The sequence below is a fragment of the Lissotriton vulgaris genome, chromosome 2_1 (genome assembly GCF_964263255.1).
Source record: "Lissotriton vulgaris chromosome 2_1, aLisVul1.2, whole genome shotgun sequence".
Classification (NCBI taxonomy): domain Eukaryota; kingdom Metazoa; phylum Chordata; class Amphibia; order Caudata; family Salamandridae; genus Lissotriton; species Lissotriton vulgaris.
In genome coordinates this window covers 586,778,577-586,792,653 of record NC_141687.1, presented here as the reverse complement: position 1 = coordinate 586,792,653, position 14,077 = coordinate 586,778,577, and the positions used below count along the sequence as shown (strand labels likewise).

Here is a 14,077-nt window from a genome sequence, read left to right as displayed (position 1 = left end):
CTGCTTCTATTCTGGGCTTTACATATTTACTTATCTGGAGCTTATATTGCGCGCGCTAAATAACTGTTCGGTTAAATCTGGGTGCAAGACAAGAAAACAGCAAAGTTTAGTCAGTATGAAAAGTGGTTATGATGACCAAGGTTTCCAATGAGGCAGGACAGGGCCCCAAGCTGAGGTCCTGTGATTTTAGTCTCTGCATCTTCTGTATTTCAATTAAAAAGTCAACTTTGATGTAAATGATAATTGTGATTAGTTACGTCAGAAGATTATAAATCAATGAAAATTCAAAGGGAGTATTACTGAGCGTATAACTGAACAGAGCTGACCGCAAGGTGAAAAGCATATTCGATGTGAGAAAAGAGTAGAACATTTGATAGTACAACCAGGGAAGAGACCAATATGTAAAGCACACAAATTAATTAAAAATATAACAATATGTCGACGCGCGTCGACAAATTGTATTGTTTGCCACCTATGTTTTAAGTAATTTCTTGTGATAGTGTGTTACAAATATTTTAGCTATACATATTTTTGTGTATTCTTTGTGTAATGAATATGTTCTTATATAAACTTTTGTGAATGCAATTTTATTAATAAATCTGAATTGTTATATTTTTAATTGATTTGTGTGCTTTACATATTGGTCTCTTCCCTGGTTGTACTATCAAATGTTCTACTCTTTTCTCACATTGTTATTTCCCTGTATTACGAATCCAGTACTTGAACAGGGGGTCCTTGTTGTTCACATTGAAAAGCATATTCGAACCATAGTTGCTCAAGTCATATATAAATAATGAATAACCTTAGTTTGTAAATTAACAAAGTAAATGTATTAACCCCTTGAACGCAGCTGGAATTACCCCGCGATGCGGGCGACTTCCACGCGTGCGCTGTTCGTACAGCTGGGGGCCTTCCGACGCATGGAAAGGGCTTAAAAAAAAAAAACGTTTTTACAGAATGTCTGTACGAATCTCCAATCTGAAACCCCTCGGATGTCAGCTAAGGGGTTTAGTTGCATTAAATATACTACTACGGCAGCCTTTAAATTCAACAATACGAGCCTAAAGCTGGTCGAAACCTTTTAGCAGTGGGAGAAATTACTTACATGTAATATCAGTTCTTCCACGCTGTTATCTTTCATACATTTAGATGCTGGACTAATTTCGTGTCGTCGTGCTGTGTTTCGCTAATTACTTAAAATAGCACTAAACATTAATAAAATACGCTTATGCCTGAACAACGTTAGTTTAGTGGTGCGAGGGTCGGGAAGAGAGACCTGAATACGTGAAGGATGCAAATAATTAAGAGCTTGTGTTACAAGTTACTAACTCCTTTATTCTGCAGCACTGGATCTTTCACATATTCACATGCTTGAAAACAAATAGGAAGCAGTACATAGCATTTCAATCAAGTGTGATACAGGCTCACCTTTACTTAAAAAGTTTGTGGAGAATTACCTGCCTTACAGCTGAACTGGCTGCTGCATCCACATCGCGGCAGTAGTGCTTGGTGGATGTGTATTTTTTCCACACAGCTGCCTGCCAAATGTCTGTATAGGTATCCAAGATTGAAGGGCATTAGTTGTATCCATGCTGCTAGTGGAATGTGTCCTCACTCTACCCAGAAGTGGCTGCTTCACATTGTTGTGGCAGCTAACATGCTATGCACTAATTGAACAGTGTCCGATGTGATGTTGTGCCAGTGCGGGAGGTGATGGCGAATCCTGCCAACCACTGGAAACTGGTGGACCTGAAAGGTCTGACTAGGAAGGCTTGGTGGCTGATGAGGAGGGGGCAGTGGTGGACTGCCCTGCCTGCTGGCCAGCAGACCCACGGCACTGGGTCCCACGTCCCTGGCCGCTTAGAGGCTGAGTAGCTTGCGCCGGCCTGTGGCCTTGGGTGGAACGTGGTGTGGCACCCCTTCCGTAGCCACGAAAGGCAGACTGAACGGGGCATGAGGTGGCAGCGAGGCCCAAGGATCTGGCCGTAGCCCAAAAGTCCTTGAAGTGCTCAAGCGCATTGTCCGCCTTGTCGCCAAACAGGCAACAGCCATCAAAGGGCATCTCCAAATGGGTTGATTTGGACATCCCCGGAAAAGCCAGTGGACCTAAGCAAAATGATCATTGGGCCACAACTCTAGGACTTGAACATTTTCCAACGCTGGAACTGGTGAACTGGAACCATCACATAATCAATGGGTAATTTATTACTACCATATTTAATTGTTTTCCCAGCTGGAATTTCATCATAGCACTGCCATTTACATTGATAAAATTCAGTTCAGCTAGACAATGCAGAACCTTGGCACTTCCATCCCCAGTGCTTCTTGAAAAAATGCCAATATTAACAATCCACCCATTGGTTTTCCTCGTAGCGATGCCGTAGAATTTTGAACTATACAACAGACCCCTCTACTATGGTGCACTCCAGCAGCCAGGTTTCTTGGAGGAACAGCATGGAATAATTTGCCGAAAATCTTTGATTTTCCATTTCTGTTTTTAACCCATGAACGGACCAGGACACGAACTGGCTGCAGATGTCTTCTCTCTTACTAATCAATCTCATCTGCCCATCCACGGCGGAAGGTAGCGATCCTGTGTGTTTTTAAATTAATATTTAGTTTCTCAGGAGAATATACCCATATGGTCCGTGGTTAATTTTCCTATTGACTCAGACGTCCAACAGCAAGTCATGTTTTGATCCTTTAAAAAGGTTATAGTAACTATTCTTTCATGCGAACTATCCCGTTCCCACAAACTTCTCCCAATATCTGATCTCAGATTTACACCTAGAGGCCTAGCAAAATAGATCTGGTTCCGTTTTAATCCACAATGTTCACATAATAAAAAAAAGGACTAACTGCTTTGCTTCATTTTCTTCACAGAGACTGTCGGTTGACCAGAAAACAAAACTCTGGTTACCTCTTCGTGGTGATCTCCCTAAAGCCAACCAATGCAAAGTCTTTTGTAGAGATATGCTTCATCCTTTTAATGTTGGCAAATGCATTTAGCAGTTTAGGCCTATTGAGGAGTTGACTAACTGCCTTCTGCTCATTCTAGATTGCATTTTTAGCAATAGCATTGAAGGCCTCATCTGCTTACAATCGTCATCTACCTAACCTAAGGCAACACTATTAGTACCTGGTAAGCGTTTCCTTTTCACAAACTCCGTACACCGTTTACCCAAATTGGAACGTAATCTCCCTCTAGGGCATTTGTTTTTGGCGTTCCTATATTTCCTGACATTTTTGTTATTACCCCCAAGACACTTCTTTGTCACTGTTGTGTATGCGTTACTTTTCCTTTTCCCACTACCCAAAAGCTTATCCTGGGTCTTCCGGTTTTCTTGCCAAATTACCCTTAAGTAGCACGTTTTTCTTCAATTTTTGCTGCCCCCCTGTGTCCTATGTCTGGACTTCTAATTTTAAAGTGTTTGGTTACAAAGTCTAGTAATGAGATGACAGGCCAGCAGCTGGCCGGACAGACTTCTGCCTTTTACCTGAATACGGAGTCTTCTTTGCTTCTTTTAGAGGGGATATCAAAAAAAGTAGTAGACATAGCAGGCCCAGGTTCAGACGAGGGAGTTCTTGCTGATAAACCCAGAGTTATTTGCAACTCTGGATCCATCAGAGAAACTGGTGACCTTTCCAGATGGTCTAGGGTTATCAAGGAAGAAGAACGATCATTAAAACCCCAATGGGAGGATAGTTGAGCCGAAACGGTATGAGCAACCACTCTCTCCGGGTGACCTCCAACAAACCCACTTGTGATGGAGCATTCGAATATACCACCGCTATTACGGGACAATATAAATTAGAAGCACTTCTATCTCCCAACGCCTTCCTTAGGGCATTCCAACCTGTAGATCACTACTTGGTCAGAAAGGGAAGAAATTACACTAGGTTCCCTTCCACCGAGTGTATTTTTTCGCTCAGCTCCCACCCGCTCTTTAGCTGCGCTGTTTCCGCTCTCTTGGAACAATCTGCCCGGCTTGTACTCCCATTACCACTTCCTTTCCCTCTAGACCTCCACACAGGCTCTGCCATGGCAGACCTGCTTTTTCCACAGATTTTCTTTACAATGATATGGTAAGCGCCACACTCTTCTTTGTTTACCTGCCTTCCTGTCTCCTTCATAGCCCTGCTGAGACATGGGTCCCAAGTGATTCTGTTATCACAGGAACATAGATTAGCAGGTCCACAGGAAGACAATGGCAGCCATGGGGTGAGGGGTGGGGTTCTAGATTCACTGATTCTCATTGCATCACACCACCCCGATGCCCATATTACACTCCTTAGGAAAGGTTGAGGAGTGGTGAAACAGGGAAACAATCTCCGTTTGTTTACTTTGGCATCCAAGGTTCGCAGCCTGAGGGAATGCGCGGTTTCTGTAACTTTTGTCAACTTGCCACTTTTGTCTATTTATTTGCCACTTTTGGCGGTCTGATTTTTAGGGGCAGTTGAGGGGGGACCAGGACAAAAGAAGAACCCCTGCATGTCTAACACGGTTGCCAAACACCGACCTCACTTTGCCCCACCAGTCGGCTCTGGACGGCTCCAATCAACTCACTAGCCTCATCTGGGCTCCTGCGCTCAGAGCTATGGGCTCAGGGTTTCAACCTGACCCAACCCGGCACTGTAAGTCATGGATCAAGGCCCACAGACCTGAAGACCGCTGAGGCCGCCCATTCTACCCGCCCACTTTGCCTGCGCCAAACAACCCAGTCAGGCAGCGCGGTGTGGCGTCCTCCTGGAGCAAATTTGGGCAACAATCTGAGTTCTGTCGCCGAATAGCAACTACACAACCACGCTTCCAACGTTTCCTTCAAACGTCCTCCTCAGTGTCCAACATCCTCCTCATGTCTGTTGTCTTGCTTGCGATTAGACAGGTTTGCATGGTGTGTGTTCAACCTGTGAAATGGGAGGAACTTTACCACAGAGCATACAAAGCAGGTTTTTAGATTTGTGCTACCCTTAGTTTGACAATCCTGGCTTTCAATGCCTGCAGATAACCATCTGACAACATTTTTAACAATGGTTCAAGCAACAAGATGTACTGCACCAATCTTTGAGAGGGGTTCAATGAAATGCTGCGCGCAAAGCAGGTGTGTCATCAGGTGTGGAGGGTTTAGGGAGGAACGGTCTAGGTCAGGTTCATCGGTGGGATCCATGTGGTAATCTTACCATGGGTCATCTCCTTCTCTGGGCATGAAGGGCTCACAGTACTGCTCAGGAGGGTGAACAGGACTACAAGTGTCTGAATCTGAGTGGAGAGATTCAGGAGGGGATTGTGAAGAATGAAGCTGTGAAGGCATGCGAAGACATGGAGGTGGCAGTGGTGAAGGGGAATGTATGCCTAGGAGTAGAGGGGGAGGCAGTGTCAGGCTTGTGGCAGTGTCACTCACTCTTTTTGACAATGGAGGTGTAAAAGCCTTAATGGATGACTCCGAGGAGAAAGGCTACCTTCTGTTGCTTTTGGTTGTGGAAGGGTGTATGTGTGGGCTCAGGATCAGAAGGTATGAGAAGAACCTTTCCCACCAGTCGAGAACCTCTGGCAGCTGTAGCTGGATAGAGCCCTTGGTGGTTACAGAACTCAGCATCGAGCATTGTGTCAGTGCAGGCCTCGAGGCCAAGCTAGGCGGGATTATCTGGCATCAACTGAGGCTTCGAAGTTCGGTGTTCAGTGCCTTGGTTCCAAGGGGGCATAAACAGGTGGCGTGGCTAGGTTTGCTTTGGTGGAGTCTTGTTTGGCCTAGAGGGTGCCTCTATGTCCACTGGTAAATCTGGAACTTAAGGTTGGTGCCCTGACAGGCTCGACTAGGGGTATGATGAATGAAATGGTTACTTACCAGTAGGAGTAGTTTTGCAGCTTTAAGAGTTTTCTGGATTCACATGCTGTGCATCATTCCGCCATTTAGTGGTTTGGTCCAGAATGGTCTGTTTTTTTTCTTTTCTTGTTTTGGTCGCTGTCGACCACCATTTGGTGTCAGGTACGTCCCCTGTATGACATCAGATGGCATCCTGGAGGTCGACGTGCGCAGTGGCCATTTTCGGAATCTTTTTTCTGTTTTTATGCGGTTTAATCCTTGTGATGGTCCTTATTTATATAGTACTCAACATTGTACTTTGCTTTCCCACCTGTTTGTGTTCCTTCTAGGGGAAGGCTGGGTGGGTCGCATGTGAATCCAGAAAATTCTTCAAGCTGCAAAACTACTCATACTGGTAAGTAACCTGGTTCGTTTTGCAGCGTGAATCCTTCTCTGGGTTCATATGCTGAGCATCAGATTATGTAGCGGTTTCTCCCGTGTTTGGGAGGCTGTGTTGAGAGGCAGACTTCGCAAACAGGTGTTGAAGTACCCTTTGTCCAATTTGAGCTTCCATATTCATTTGTTTATCTACACAATAATTCTTTGTAAATGTGTGTGGTGATGCCCATGTTGCTGCTGCGTAGATGTCATAATGGGCACATTTGCAACGAAAGATAGCGTTGCTCCTTTCTTCCTAGTGGAGTGTGCTGTTGGTTGTATTTAGTTCTTTTTTGGCATCGGTGTGGCTTAGTTGTATAGCTTGTACTATCTAACTTGCAATTGTTGCTTTAGTGACAGCGGATCCGGTGTTGGTATGTGAATAAGCAAACTGTTTTGTTTTCCTTACTTGTTCTGTTTTTTTTGCAGATAGTACAGTAGAGCTCTCCTTACATCTAGGGTGTGGAGGCTTTTTTCTGCCTTAGATTTTGGTTCCTTGAAGAAAACTGGCAAGATGTTTTGATTCAAGTGAAACTTAGTTACAACCTTTGTAACAACCGTGGGTTCGTTTTTAAAATTACCTTATCCTTGTGGACTTGTAAATAGGGTTCTTGTATAGTTAATGCGTGTAGGTCACTTATTCTCCGTAGTGATGTTATTGCAATGAAAAACATTGTTTTGAGAGTAAGATGTTTGATATTCGCTGTATGCATAAGGTTCAAACTGTTTACCCATTAGCTGAGACTGCACTGTATGTAAACTCCATGTTAGTACAGGAGCAGGTCTTGATGGAGCCATTCTTTTGCTCCTTCAAAAAATCTTTTGATGAGCGGTCTATTAAAGAAGCTTTTGCATGTTTTTACTCTTGTGTACGCCACTATGGCCGTGAGGTGTACCTTTAGGCTTGGAAAATTGATGTTGCGGTCTAAAAGTTAAGATTTGTGACTACTGTTTCCTGTGTATTTATTGTATTGGTATTGTTGTTAGCGGTGAACCATGTGGTATATCCCTTCTATTCAGCTGTACATCATTTCCTTGTTGACCGTTTTCTTGCCTCCTTTAGAATCTCCATGGTTCAGGACGGAAGTTTGAGGTGTCCAAATTCTATGTATTAAGGCGCCAGGTCACTGGTTTTGTAGCGCCGCTGGTTCTGGGTGGAAGATTTGTCCCTGTTGCATTGTTAGCAGGTCCTTGTCTGCTTTGATCCTGATCATCTCTCCTTTGGAGAGTTCTAGGAGAGTTGAGTACCAGGTCTGTCTTGGCCAATGAGAATCATATTTGTTCCTGATTCGCTTGCTTTTTGTAGTACTCTTTGTATGAGGGGAATTGGCGGAAAGGCGTAGACAAATGTATGAGACCAACTGAGTGAAAGCAGATTTCCCTTCGACAGGTGGTGTGGAAACCTGGATGCAAAGTTCCGGCAATTCTTGTTCTGCATTGTTGCAAAGAGATCCAACACTGGTGTTCCCTAGATGTTGAATAGGTATTGTACTGTTGTTTGCCTTAGCTCCCATTCGTGTGAGCAACTGTTTTGTCTGCTTAGCCGGTCTGCTGTGACGTTGTCTACCCATGGTAGATGTACTGTTTGCAGATTGATTTGCTGTGGTATTGCCTATTGCCAGATTTCTTGCAAAAGTTTGCTCAGGGGAAAGGATTTCATTCCACCCTGTTTGTTCAGGTAAAACATTGTAGTTGTGTTGTATGTATTATGATGGTCTTCCCCTGAATCTGTTTCTTGAATGCTTCGAGTGTCAGAAGAACAGTTTTCATTTCTAAGAAATGTATGCGTTTTATGGAGTCTTGTTCACTCCATTGTCCATGAATCTTGAGTTGGTTCAGATGTGCTCCCCAACCGTTGAGGGATGCATCTGTGGTGATGGTCACAGATGGAGTTGTGTTCCTGAAAGGTCTCCCCTGTGCTATGTTGTTGGTTGCCCACCACTGTGTCTCTGCTTGTATCCTTTGTGTAACAACCACTAGATCTTCCCACCTCCCTGTGGCTTGTGACCAGCTGTTGGTGATCCATTCTTGGAATGGTCGCATGTGTAACCGAGCGTGAAGGATGAGTGGGATGGATGATGCCATCATGCCCATAAGTTTCATTACCTTTCTCGCTGTCAGAGACTGTCCCTTTTGGTAGAGGGCTGTTTCCTTGTAGATAGCTATTATTCTGTTCTGTGTGGGATAAGCCTTTGCGTTCTTTGTATTCAGTCTTGCCCCTAGAAAGATTTTTTCCTTTTGTGGGTTTGTTGATTTTTTGTGGCTTATTGAGAAACCTAATCTTTGAAGTGTTTGGATTGTCTTCTGAACCAGATTGTGGCATATTTGTTTTGTGCGTCCCCTTATTATCCAATCAATTCAATTCATGAAGCTTTATTTGGAGCATATAAAATGACCATAAAAGCACATATTAAAAATACGTAAAACAGCAGTGTATAAAAAGAATATCATGAAATACAGACCAAGTACATTAAAATATCATGCCTTTTCGCGCACTGATACTGGTTAAAAAACAGAGCAGTATAAAAACAAATATCAGCCGATTTCATATTAAAGATAAGACTCATTGCCTCATCAACTGTACGTACTCCATATTTAACAAACATAGGTTTTAAATACGTAATACGAAAGTTCATGTACAGTTTGCATATTAATAGAAAGTGCAAGGTGCTCTGTTTGGATATGCCGTCACACAAACATGGACCTTTGGGATGTTGATTAAGGTTAGGTAGAGCCACCAGGTGATGTACTATTCCAAACCTTAGTCTGGTTAGGACAAAGTTATGGGATTGCCTAGTCACCAAGGCTAGGTATGGTGGAAAACCTTCAGTGAGGGAATATCTACTGAAAAATGTAACAGTTAGCATGGACCCACTGGCTAAAGCACTCTTCCTTGCCAAATTATCCATAAATTTTGCTTTCAGCTCCGCTTTTGGTATCGTCAAAGCAGCCTTAGGGTCAATTGGAACATTAAGATTAAATATTTTCAGAAAACAATCAGCTACATATTTTATCCAAGGGAATTTCCTGTACATGTCCAATGAAAGACAATCCTCGATTATAGATCTATTAAGGGACTTTTCGTCCTGGAGCCATATAGAGCGCCATAACATAAGTGGTCTTAAAGACAATAGATCAGTCAGAAAATTGATATCAAATTCCCGATGGATTAGTATAGTGGTGGCAGAGGTGGGTAAACAAAGGAGCTTTTTTAAGAAGGAATTTTCCTCCAACTGTAATTTATGGTCATAGCTGTAACCCCAAGTAGCCGCCCCATACAGTGCGATAGTGGCACATCTAGCTTGATAAATTTGCAACATGTCCCTGGTTCGCCTGTCCCCAATTTTTGCTGCAAATCTGAAGATACCGTGTTCGCTTTTTGCCATTTTATTGCTAATATTGTTAAATTCCTTGGTCCATTTTCTATCATTAGAGAAAGTGATTCCGAGGTAACAAAATGAATCAACTGGTTGTACCTTTTTACCATCATTAAAAAAGGCTTTAGATTTATAGTTGGCCCCATAAGACATACTATGCGTTTTTTCCTTATTGGTGAGCAGTTTCCTGTCCTTAATGAACAAAGAAAATCTATCCATCAAGCGTTGGAGACCCAGATGAGTTCTGGAGAGGAGCACGGCGTCGTCAGCATATAATAACACCGGTAAGGATACGCCTTTTAACCTAGGGGCATCAGCATGGACACGCTTTAAAATTTCATCAATTTCATTAATGAATAAAATTAACACTAACGGGGCTAAAACACAGCCTAGTCCAATGCAGTGTCGAACGCTGTATTTGGGGGTACATTCTCCCTTGGTTCCATAGCGCACACAGGTTTGCAGCTTTTGGTACAGCCTGGCAAGGAAGAAAATTATACCCTCAGGGGCTCCCATCCGTAACAAGATAGGCCATAAAATGGCGTGATCAACCATATCAAAGGGGCTGCTAAGATCAGCAAAACAAATATAATGCACCGCCTTTCGCTTCAACGTATTTACCAATTATAAGGTCAAGATTTAGACACTGGTCTAGTGTACCCCGTCCCTTCCTAAATCCATACTGGCTATCGGCCAGAATGCCGTTTTCATCAACCCACTCTTCGAGCCTGGCCAGCATGACACGGCTCATGATTTTTATAGAGGAGTCAAGGAGGGAAATGGGGCGATAGTTTTTTACATCTGACCTACTGCCCTCTTTGAAGATCGGGATAATAATAGATTCCCCCCAGGTTTTTGGAGCATCCAGACATGCAGCTGCGTTGAAAACATTAGCAAGGAGAGGGCTCCAGATCTCTGGGACAGTTTTATAAACATCAATAGGAACCCCATCGGGTCCCTGGGCTTTCCCCCCCTTGCTAGCACGTATTCCAAGTTCAACCTCGGCAACAGTAAAATCCAGAGGTAGTACAGGCCAACAGCGTGGGGTAGTAACTGGGCCACAATCAGAGCCAAAAATATTTGAAAAATGTGTAACCCAGCAATCGCTAGGGACATTAGAGTTTCAGTTCAGTAAATCTTTATTTCGATGATTAAAAACCATCATAAAAATTCATTTATACAAAATCAATTACATTTCTGAACCTAAATGCATTAAAAACACATTTTATACAATTAAAATATATGATATTCTATACAGCGTTAATCAACCTCTCGTATTTCTTAGGTTTACTGCAACTTTAAAAAAACTCATAATAGAGAATAAAGTGCGCATATCATTTGCTCTTTGCAGAAAAAGTAATGCAGTCTTAGCGTGGCAGAATTTTAACTCTTAAAATATCCACAAGAAATCTACGTTGAGGGAATCGATAAAATGAACATAAAAGTACAAAATGAAGGTTATCCTGCGGAGACCTATTGTCGCAGCCGCAGGCACCCTTCTGCTCAATTGTTAAAGTAAAAGCAGAGGGATAAGCTAAAATATTAGGTAACAAATTGAGCCTAAAACGACACATTAAAAATCTATCTTGCTGATTGTACATCAGAAATAGATATGGTTCCATACCTTCCCCATTGCTTACTAAGCGATAAGCTGCTACTGATTTTTTTAGTGAGTTAGGGTTTGATCTGCCCCGTTCATATTTTTCTAGTAACCGTTTTTTGATCTGGTGTTTACAAGAAGTGGTGATCAGAATCGGGTCCCTGAAAAGTGTATGCTGGTCTACACTCCCTAATGTGTCCTTGACATAATTTAGCCATGTGATTTGAAGGCACTCATCTTTTTGTAAACAGTCTTTGACTACTATCCTGCTTAGTTCCGCCTACGGATTTACCCAGATACGGAGCCACGTCAGGATAGGTCTCACCTTTACCTGGTCAGTAATATGTGGGATCCCTAGCTCAGTGTGTACAATTTCTGCTGAGATACTCTGTGGTGTCTTCGGAATCCTACGGAGGAATTTGTCTTCCTCTACTTGTAATTGTTTTGCCTCCCTAAAACCCCAGACCTCTGCCCCATAGATAGCCTTTGCAGTGCTTACGGCGCTGTATGAATTCATTATTTGTTCTGGTGACCAGCGACCCAGCCTACGGGCAAAGTTTAATATCACACCGTTTGCAGAAACCAATTTTCTACACCTATCCTCAATTAAGGAATCAAACTTAATCTCCCCATCGAATAGAAGACCCAAAAGGTGGTTACGGTTTCTAAAATGTGGTCCCCTATTTTAAATACATATTTCTTGGAGGGTTTTTTGCCCGCCACCATCACAAAGGATTTGCTCAAGTTCACGGTCAGGTCTAAATTATCCATGAACTTCACAAATCCATCAACCAGATACTGCAAGCTCAATGCTGTTCGTGCCAGCAGGACCGCGTCGTCCGCGTACAACAGTACTGGGATGTGACGCATTCCTGCTTTGGGGCAGTCAGTGTTCAGGGCGACCAATGTTCTTTCTAGGTCGTTTATGTACAATGAGAATAAAAAGGGAGCAAGGATACACCCCTGCCTCACTCCGCTAGTGCACGGGAAGAGATCAGTGCTCCCCCACCTCCCCCTCTCCCCCCCCCCCCCCGGCGCTATAGCGGACCTTAGCAGTGGTGTTCCAATGTAATTCTTTTAGTATGTTTATAAGACCAATCCCCAGGTTGCTCATCAGGGCCCAGAGTTTATTCCTGTTCACGTTATCAAAGGCCGCTGCCAAGTCCATAAATCCCCTGTAAACTGTTCCATTGCTAGCTTTTGTATATTTAGCAACTAATAGATAGAGGTTGAGGCATTGATCGCTGGTTGATTTACCCGATCTGAATCCATATTGTGTGTCTGCCAAGGTATGATGTTCTTCTGTCAAGGATGTAAGGCGTTTTAAAACCACCCTACCCAATAATTTGGCTGATACATCAATGAGCGATATTGGTCTATAGCATTGAGGATTGTCCCTACTCCCCTTCTTAAAGATAGGGACAATTAATGCTGTAGACCAAGATCGTGGGAGTCCGGATTTTATGGCTGCATTTAGTGCCCTGGTCATAATGGGAGCCCAGAGATCAATGTTACTTAGGTAGAGGTCTGGTGGCGTGCCATCAGGCCCTGGGGCCTTATTTCGAGTCAGACCTTGAATGGCCTCGGTGATTTCTTGTAAAGAAAAATCTAGTTCCGTAGGCCTAACCCCGTCCAAACCCTCTACCGAAACTGTGTCGCAGGGTTGATTATAAAGAGCCTTAAAATGGGTCACCCACTGCTCGGGAAGTATATTAGTGCTAATAACAGGAGCACTACTGTCTTGAAAGCACGGCCTATTAATCATTTTACAAAATTCATTGTAGTCCCTGTTTTTGCCTGCTTCCCTCAGATCAGCCCATACTTCTGTTTGGAGCGTGGTCTTCCTTTGTTTGACCTTAGATTTGTAAATATGTCTGCAGAGGGCTATTTTATGCTTGTCTCTCGGAACAGTTTTAAGACAGTTTTTTAGGTCTCTCAGTGCCCGAGAGCAACTAGTGTCGAACCATCGTGGTTGCGTTGACTCCTTTGTGGGTCCTTTAGTTTTCAGTAAAGTGTCAACCAGAGTGGTTAAGGACTCAAACGCTGAGACCACCTCACTTCCCTCCACTGTGGGATCGAAGCAATCTTGAATCTGATTATTGCCTTTTACTATTAGGGTTCTGTAGAATTCCTGGGCATTAATTTCTGACCACTTTAATTGTCTGCCCTGATCCGTTGGCCGCACCTCAGAATCTGCCAGATCATTCCTTACTGAGAGACCGTTATAAATAATTTCAAGAATTAGGGGGTTGTGGTCACTAAAAGGATTCCAGTCCGTTCTCACCTCTTTAACCTGTCCCTTAGCGAAGGTAGATATTATCATAAAATCTATAATAGATGAACAACCTCTGCCTTTAAATGTGGGTATAAGTGTACCATCTTGTCCCGGGACCACCAAATCTATTGTATGCGTGAGGGCATAGGTGTCTAGTAGTTTCATTAATGAAGTGCCCTCCTTATTATGGTCAAAGTGTGTTCCACGTTCCATCGGGCAGGATAACCAGTCCGGTCTTACAGGTTAAAGTTTTGGACAGAGGTGACAGTTAAAATCCCCGATAACCAGGACAATTGGTTCCCCATCCCCATTCCTTTGCTCAGTTTCTTGGTTTAGTCTACACTCTAGCTCATGAATAACTATGTTATTCCCATCTACAGGCCCTGAGTTGTAGAAATGTAATATTAACAACCTCAGTCCTTGCCCTTAGAATAACGCTGCCTGGAGAGTATGTGAGGTCCAGGGTGGTTGTGTCCATATGCCTTTTAAATCAAGATCTACATACAATGTTAACCCTCCCTTTGCTCTGCCAGATCTGCCCTCTTGGGCTGGGACAAAAAAACATTTATAACCCTCTAACTCA

At 43.2% G+C, this 14,077-nt stretch overlaps 1 protein-coding gene across 1 annotated transcript in view; it reads right to left on the bottom strand.

Annotated features, from left to right (window-relative positions):
* DDB1 (damage specific DNA binding protein 1) overlaps positions 1-14,077 on the bottom strand; it is a 1,134,380-nt gene that overhangs the window by 148,853 nt on the left and 971,450 nt on the right. The window lies entirely within an intron of this gene.